Source organism: Coregonus clupeaformis, chromosome 27 (assembly GCF_020615455.1).
Source record: "Coregonus clupeaformis isolate EN_2021a chromosome 27, ASM2061545v1, whole genome shotgun sequence".
NCBI lineage: Eukaryota > Metazoa > Chordata > Actinopteri > Salmoniformes > Salmonidae > Coregonus > Coregonus clupeaformis.
In genome coordinates, this window is record NC_059218.1 from 36,354,583 (window position 1) to 36,363,716 (window position 9,134).

The following is a 9,134-nucleotide window of genomic DNA, read 5'->3' on the forward strand; positions in this document are numbered from 1 at the left end:
TGGGACCTTATATAGACAGGTGTGTGCCTTTCCAAATCATGTTGAATCAATTGAATTTACCACAGGTGGACTCCAATCAAGTTGTAGAAACATCTCAAGGATGATCAATGGAAACAAGATGCACCCGAGCTCAATTTGGAGTCTTGTAGCAAAGGGTCTGAATACTTATGTAAACAATGTATGTTTTCTTTATTTAATTTTTTTAAAAATTTGGTAAAATCTCAAAAGAATTGTTTTTGCTTAGTCATTATGGGGTATTGTGTGTAGATTGATGAGGGAAAAAAACAATTTAATCAATTTTAGAACAAGTAGGTAATGTAACAAAATGTGGAAAAAGTCAAGGGGTCTGAATTCTTTCTGAATGCACTGTAAATGGCCAAGTGGGTAACAGCAAGGCCATGGTCTTTAGTGATGTCTCAGCACTGACTGACTGACCGACTGACCATTAGCTGTCTGTCAACGACACTGGGATTTACACAGAACAACATGAACTGCTTTAGTGCCACTCCACCAGTTGTATAACGCTCATAGACACATAGCCTACCTACCTGTCTCTTTCTGACCTGTGTTCAATACTCACCTACCTGTCTCTATCTGACCTGTGTTCAATACTCACCTACCTGTCTCTATCTGACCTGTGTTCAAAACTCACCTACCTGTCTCTTTCTTACCTGTGTTCAATACTCACTTACCTTTCTCTATCTTACCTGTGTTCAATACTCACCTGTCTTTCTCTATTTTACCTGTGTTCAATACTCACCTACCTGTCTCTATCTTACCTGTGTTCAATACTCACCTACCTGCCTCTTTCTTACCTGTGTTCAATACTCACCTACCTGTCTCTATCTTACCTGTGTTCAATACTCACCTACCTGTCTCTATCTTACCTGTGTTCAATACTCACCTACCTGTCTCTATCTTACCTGTGTTCAATATTCACCTACCTGTCTCTATCTTACCTGTGTGCAACAATAATGGTGTTCATAAACTCCTGTGATATTTATAGAGACATAAACACAGAGTAGAAAAAGCCCATCCAACGCCAAGTGATGTCACTGTTCTAGAACCACCCAGAGCTGTAGTATGAAAACCAAGTAGATATCTGGTAGTTCAGAGGGTCACTCTTCTAGAACCACCCAGAGCTGTAGTATATTTGTTTTACTCTCCTTGTTGGGATCAAACAATTGATTCCCGTTCAAAATCTTTTTTTCCCTAAACCCTAACACTTAACCTAACCCTAACCTTAACTCCCCCACCAACTTCCCACTTGCTGACTGCTAGCTCTAAGTGCACTCCTCTGGACAACACTCTGTCTGTCTTCCATGCCTGGTATCACAACAGACTAGACATGTGTGGTCTATAGAGTGGATCTGAGATACAGTTTCTGGCCATTCTTAATTTAATAGATTGTATTTCATTCATCCTCTCAAAGTCCCCCGTGGGTTTTTCCAGATTGCCAATAGGCTCCTGCTGAAAATTCTGCCTTTATAAGGAAAAACATGAAGACTGATTGGGTTATGGTGGTTGGCTTGAAAAAAATACAGACACCCGATTAGTTGATGCTTGGCAGTGAGTTCTTTGAATAAGATCAAGGCTGGAAAATAGGATCCCCCTTATGCTTAAGTCACCTCCCTTTCACAGATCTGATAGGGATGGATAGGTGAAAGCAATATGGCAGAATCGAGGGGGGGTTGTCCATCAATCACACTCTAGGCACATCATGTAGATCTGAGATGCATAAAGTAGCTTCACCTTGCCATCTCATATACAGTGGGGAGAACAAGTATTTGATACACTGCTGATTTTGCAGGTTTTCCTACTTACAAAGCATGTAGAGGTCTGTCATTTTTATCATAGTTACACTTCAACTGTGAGAGACGGAATCTAAAACAAAAATGCAGAAAATCACATTGTATGATTTTTAAGTAATTCATTTGCATTTTATTGCATGACATAAGTATTTGATACATCAGAAAAGCATAACTTAATATTTGGTACAGAAACCTTTGTTTGCAATTACCGAAATCATACGTTTCCTGTAGGTCTTGACCAGGTTTGCACACACTGCAGCAGGGATTTTGGCCCACTCCTCCATACAGACCTTCTCCAGATCCTTTAGGTTTCGGGGCTGTCGCTGGGCAATACGGACTTTCAGCTCCCTCCAAATATTTTCTATTGGATTCAGGTCTGGAGACTGGCTAGGCCACTCCAGGACCTTGAGATGCTTCTTACGGAGCCACTCCTTAGTTGCCCTGGCTGTGTGTTTCGGGTCGTTGTCATGCTGGAAGACCCAGCCATGACCCATCTTCAATGCTCTTACTGAGGTAAGGGGGTTGTTGGCCAAGATCTCGCGATACATGGCCCCATCCATCCTCCCCTCAATACGGTGCAGTCGTCCTGTCCCCTTTGCAGAAAAGCATCCCCAAAGGATGATGTTTCCAAATCCATGCTTCACGGTTGGGATGGTGTTCTTGGGGTTGTACTCATCCTTCTTCTTCCTCCAAACACGGCGAGTGGAGTTTAGAATAAAAAGCTATATTTTTGTCTCATCAGACAACATGACCTTCTCCTATTCCTCCTCTGGATCATCCAGATGGTCATTGGCAAACTTCAGACGGGCCTGGACATGCGCTGGCTTGAGCAGGGGGACCTTGCGTGCACTGCAGGATTTTAATCCATGACGGCGTAGTGTGTTACTAATGGTTTTCTTTGAGACTGTGGTCCCAGCTCTCTTCAGGTCATTGACCAGGTCCTGCCGTGTAGTTCTGGGCTGATCCCTCACTTTCCTCATGATCATTGATGCCCCACGAGGTGAGATCTTGCATGGAGCCCCAGACCGAGGGTGATTGACCGTCATCTTGAACTTCTTCCATTTTCTAAAAATTGTGCCAACAGTTGTTGCCTTCTCACCAAGCTGCTTACCTATTGTCCTGTAGCCCATCCCAGCCTTTTATAATAATAATAATATGCCGAACCCACTACCTTGGCGATCGAACCCACTACCTTGGCGTTACAAGCGCCGTGCTCTACCAGCTGAGCTACAGAGGACCTTGTAGCCTTGTGCAGGTCTACAATTGTATCCCTGATGTCCTTACACAGCTCTCTGGTCTTGGCCATTGTGGAGAGGTTGGAGTTTGTTTCATTGAGTGTGTGGACAGGTGTCTTTTATACAGGTAACGAGTTCAAACTGGTGCAGTTAATACAGGTAATGAGTGGAGAACAGGAGGGCTTCTTAAAGAAAAACTAACAGGTCTGTGAGAGCCGGAATTCTTACTGCTTGGTAGGTGATCAAATACTTATGTCATGCAATAAAATGCAAATTAATTACTTAAAAATCATACAATGTGATTTTCTGGATTTTTGTTTTAGATTCCGTCTCTCACAGTTGAAAAAATACCTATGATAAAAATTACAGACCTCTACATGCTTTGTAAGTAGGAAAACCTGCAAAATCAGCAGTGTATCAAATACTTGTTCTCCCCACAGTAGGTATGGAAATACATACACACACCCCTCTCTCTCTCTCTCTCTCTCTCTCTCTCTCTCTCTCTCTCTCTCTCTCTCTCTCTCTCTCTCTCTCTCTCTCTCTCTCTCTCTCTCTCTCTCTCTCTCTCTCTCTCTCTCTCTCTCTCTCTCTCTCTCTCTCTCTCTCTCTCTCTCTCTCTCTCTCTCTCTCTCTCTCTCTCTCTCTCTCTCTCTCTCTCTCTCTCTCTCTCTCTCTCTCTCTCTCTCTCTCTCTCTCTCTCTCTCTCTCTCTCTCTCTCTCTGACCTAATATCTTTAAACCAACCCCTGCAGTGGTTTCATTCACCAGTCAGGTGTCTAGAGTCCTGGCAGGCTGTGAAGCAACCCCTAACCTCAGACATGCATGTGGTAGTATATGACTAAGTAAGTACTGGTGCTGTTTGAATCATTTAATCTGGGCAGTTTATAAATGTGAATAAACATATAAACCATACACCTGTAGGCCAAGGACCAGGTCAGACTGGTTCAGATGTACACAGGTGTTGTAGCTCCCATTGAAGTACGAAGGCAGCATGCAGCGCTCCATACTCCATTACTTTAAAATCACTATCTAATTGCTGTTATGTTTTATATCTGTTGCCTTCGTACTTCAATGAAACTAGTTTTTAAAATTGAACCTGCAACATGATTCAGTGTTTTTTAAAACATTCCTATTTGTAGATTAAGAACATATAACACAGCTACATGTCAATGGCTGCAGACATGTCAGGAATTTCTATTAACCCTTTTATAACAACAGTGAACCGTTCTTTCTTTCTTTACATATCCTAGGGCTCTATTAAAAATCCCAATAGTAAATCTTAGCGAATGCATTGGGCAGGACAAGAAAAAGCCTTCATTTAGGAGGTTATGCTTGGTTTTTAATCAAATGAATTGAAAAACAAGCAATCTAATTTTTAAAACAACAACAATATTTCTAAATAGGATGGGGTCAGAAGCAAGATTTCATGAATCTAATTTCTCTCGCTCCATGGCATTGTGTGCACTCGTAAGCCTAAATGTCTTTATGCAAAACATTTACACTAATATACAAAATACTAGGCTCCTGTCAATTATATTGTTGCCTATGTCCGAGACACATTGTCAAAACAATCTGCCATTAATATGACATTATAGGAGGACTGAATAGTTTGGAGGAGCGGGTCTTTGGTAATCGAACGAGGGGCGCTCTTTGAAAATGGGGATGGATAGCCTACTTGAACAATCAAAATTAAGTATTGTGATGTCACGAGAGGCTGTGTCCTGGAGGGACGTTACATCCCCCTGAGATGGCTGCAAACCCAGACAGCTATGGCTCCATCTGCTGGTATGGTCGGGAACTCCAACCCTCTATGGCCAATCTTCCCACGCAGCTGAAACCAATCAGGAGCTGATGAGCTGAAGGTTTGGGAAGGGAAGAGACACAGTCTCCAAGCTGGGCTCTCTGGAGGACAAGAGTGCTGCACGTCCACTTCCATGAGGAATATAAGGATTTGGAGATACTTACCTTCGGGAAATACTCACCTTTGGATATATGCACCTGTGGAAATACGTGTGGGACATTTGGAAGGACGTTTTGCTGGGTTGGCCACTAGCTGCAACGTGGAATACAGTAAGGCTGGGGAAAAGTTATTTGAGCGAGGGAGAGTTATGATTTTGGATGTGGAAGAGACATCCCTGAACTGTTAACCCTTAAGAGCCACCAGAGAACAGAATTGTGTTATAATTTCGTTAGTTTCCCAAGACCTTTAATAAAATCCTTGTTTTGGTTGAACCTGGTCTCCTTGCACTACTTGAGCAATCCCGCTGAAAGCTGTGTAGCCTCTCGTGACATCACAGTATGCAGGTATGTGAATTGTGAATCATAAAAAAGCATGAGGGCCAAAAAACTCAAATATTTCAAGGCACTCTCAGCAGACCATTTAAAACCCCTTCATTCATAGGCTACTTGGCTAATGTATGGCCAGGATAAAAATATGTACCTATGCGAAGTGCTAAACCAGCCTTGATTAATTAAGGGGAAGGTAGGCTATGCTTGGTTTTTAATCAAATTAAATTAAATGGGGGGAAACCAATCGTTTTTTATGTTTCTTAATACCAGATCAACTGGCACAAATGGCACATCTCTCCTTCCATGGGCACTGTGCTTCATTCCTGGATAGGCTGCGCTTCTGCTCTCATAATCCATGCCATTATCAACTGCTTTACATGAAGACCTGCTTTTTGGTGGGACTTAACATTTCTTAAAGGTGGACTGCTAATTTGTAATCTCATATTCATTATCTCCAGCACCACACCAGTGTCTTCATATACATTGAGTACAAAATCTTGTAGAGTCCATGCCCGTTGAATTTAGGCTGTTTTGAGGGCAAAAGGGGGGGTGCAACTCAATATTAGGAAGGTGAAAACAGCAATAAAGGATGCGGTTAAAAAACTGTGAGGCGTACCTTTATAATTTCTTCTCAGAACAGGCCGTGGGTGTAAGATTATCTGAAAATCTTGAGAGTTTGAAAATAATTCGAGTTTTTCACCCATTTGGGTCGCAACCACATACTACCCCACATCCGTATTGATAGGATTTATGTTTCCATGACAATATATTTAAGTGACATCACAGCATTGAGCAGTTATTGAGGTCTTCTGAGAGTCTCAGCTCTCCAATCTTATAGAAGACTTCAGCAACGAACTTCAGAGTGAACGAATCTGCTGAGCGAGACACAGTTAGGGATACAGCATTTTGATGGGCATGGATATTGTGGATATCGTGGAAATGGTGGAGGTTGTGGGCATTGCCCTGGGAGTCATAGGATTAATACTTACCATCGTGATCTGTGCACTCCCCACCTGGATAGAGACAACCTTCATAGCAGCTAACTTTACCACCACAGAGGTGCACTTGCTTGGCCTGTGGATGAGTTGTGTGACCCAAAGCCCGGGACAGACACAGTGTAAAGTGCACAACTTCATCAGGAATTGGCCCCCCATTATGGAGTATGCTGGAGCCATGATCCTCACTGCCATCATCCTGGGGGTTCTGGGGGTCACGGTCTCCATGGTTGGAGCCAAGTGCACCAAATGCATCAAAGAAGAAATGTCTCAAGCCAAGTTGATAATTATCTCTGGAATACTTTTCATCCTGGCCGGAACTCTCATCCTCATCCCTGTTTCCATGGTAGCCAGATCAATCATCAGTGACTCCTCCAAGTGGATCGGAGGGAAGACTGAGCTGGGGGCCTCGCTGTAGTTAGGCTGGGGGGCGGCCGCCTTGCTCCTGATTGGAGGGGTCATACTGTGCATCACTGGGGGAGTCTTTGGATGGATGATGGGAGTCATTGGATGGACAGTCTCCCTAGTGCCCTGTGCTATCTCTATATTGTGCCTATCCCATTAGTCTCATGTATACCCCTATAGGGACATATGGATGGATCTGAAGAAGATCACCTCCATCTACACCATCCTGGGAGCTCTAGGAGTGATGGGGTCCATCTACAGGTCCCGTGTAGCTCAGTTGGTAGAGCATGGCACTTGCAACGCCAGGGTTGTGGGTTCGTTAAAAAACATTATTTCAATGTGGAAGGAGATGGTGGGCATTGCTTTGAGAGTCATAGTATTGGTCATCTCCAAAGTGGTGTGTGTTTTCTAGTTTGCATAGTGACTGCTTCCATCGGAGCCAACATCGTTACCTCGCATATAACCTGGGAAGTGTTATAGAGAGGCTCTGTGGTCCATAGCATGGGCCAGATGCAATGTAAGGTCTTCGACTCCATGCTGGCCTTACCCCAGGACCAGCAGGCCGTCAGAGCCATGACCATCATCGCCATCACCTTCTGGGTTCTGGGAGTCTCCATCGTCGGGGCCAAGTGAACCAACTGCATCAAGAACAAAAAGTCCAAAGCAAAAGTGATGATCATCTCCAGAATGTTCTTCCTCCTGGCTGTAATCCTGGTCCTTGTTCCTGTCTCCTGGACAGCCAGCACCATTTGGGGGAGTGTGGGGCCTCGCTCTACATCGGCTGGGAGGCAGGGGCCCTGCTCCTGGTTGTGGGGGTTATTCTGTGCAGCTCCTGTCCCCCTAGTGAGATTGAAGTCATGTATCTAGGAGCCGTTGGATGGACAGTCTCCCTAGTGCACTGTGTTTTCTATAGAGTCGTTTCTTATGGACCCCCCAGTGGGGTCATGTGGGCTCTGATGACGATCACCTTCATCTCCACCATCCTGGGATCTCTGGGAGTGATGGGGTCCCTCTTTGGGACCAAGTGCTGTAACTGCATCTACAGTAACAGGACCAGGGTCAAGGCCAGGGTTATCCTTGGAACATTCTTTATCCTGTCTGGAATCCTCCAGCTATCCACTGTCTTCTTGGTTGCCCATTACATGATACAGAATATCCCATACCTGCTGGATCACGTGGGTGTTTTGGGTTACTTGGCTCAATTCAATAGGTGGTCCGCCTCCATGCTCCTGATAGGAGGGACCATACGTTGCTGCTGCATCTTCAAGAGGAACCAGACAGACTCAACAACGACTCAATCAACCTCTCGCTAACAGCTCTGTCTGCAAAAGGTCATAGAGGAGTTTATGTCATATTGTGGTTGGGACCATAGTCTGGTGCAGCTGCTGCTGCTACTGCTTTAAGAGAGACATTCCCAACTTCACAACTCACTTAAATTCCATCACTGGTATCTTATATGATCTTACGTTACCATATCACAGTGTTTCTCAATAGAAGTGCACAGAATTTGTCTTCAAAATGTCTTAGGGGAGCTTGTGCAATATTGCCATATTGCTTACTTCTGACAGGACAACGGCAAAACAGTTGGCGTAGAAACATGCTCACTAGTTTCTCACACAGGGTAACGACCACACACTTCACCAAATCTGTACAGGTTCTGTTCCCACGGCAGCAGATGACGTCAAGCGCCCTTGGGCTTCTGACTGGCCGGGCTCTCTAGTATCACAGAAGAACTCTGCAACAAACGTCTGTGAGAAAATAACGTTGAAGAATCTGCTGTTTTAGAACTTTGCTTGCAAAGAATGAAGCTGTAGAACTGTAGAATCCAGGATCTTCTCTAGAAGTATAACATCTCCACTGTTCTGGAATCTCTTTGTTGAGTCACATCCTTGTTCTTCCAGGAAGTGCATGTTGATGGGCATGGAGATCGTGGGCATCACAATGGGAGTCATAGGATGGATTGTCTCCATAGTGGCCTGTGCTTTATTTACATCGGGATTGATGGACTTTCCACAGTACAGAGAGGTCAGACTAACTCAGATCATCACCTACTTCTCCATTATTCTAGGGTTGCTAGGGATGATACTCTCCATCTCAGCTACAGTGCACCAACTGTACCCAGATAAATATGAATATGTCTAAAGTTGAAGTGATAATCTTTGGCGGAATATTCTTCATCCTGGCTGGTCTCATCCACCTGATCTTGATCTTCTTGGTTGCCCTTGACTTGACACTAAACTCGGACCATGAGAACTTCCTGCGGAGTAATAACCTGATGTTCTCAGCTGAATTTAATAGGTGGGCCGCTTCACTGCTTCTGATAGGAGGGACCATAGTCTGCTGCTGCTTCATGAGAAAAGCCTGAGTTGACAACTGACTCTGATTCCCTAAATCGTGTCT

At 44.2% G+C, this 9,134-nt stretch overlaps 2 pseudogenes; both read left to right on the top strand.

Annotated features, from left to right (window-relative positions):
- The first annotated feature begins 6,249 nt into the window (after window positions 1-6,249).
- On the top strand, window positions 6,250-6,894 carry LOC121541338 (annotated as a pseudogene).
- A 174-nt stretch (window positions 6,895-7,068) lies between these two features.
- On the top strand, window positions 7,069-8,047 carry LOC121541339 (annotated as a pseudogene).
- The last annotated feature ends 1,087 nt before the right edge of the window (window positions 8,048-9,134 follow it).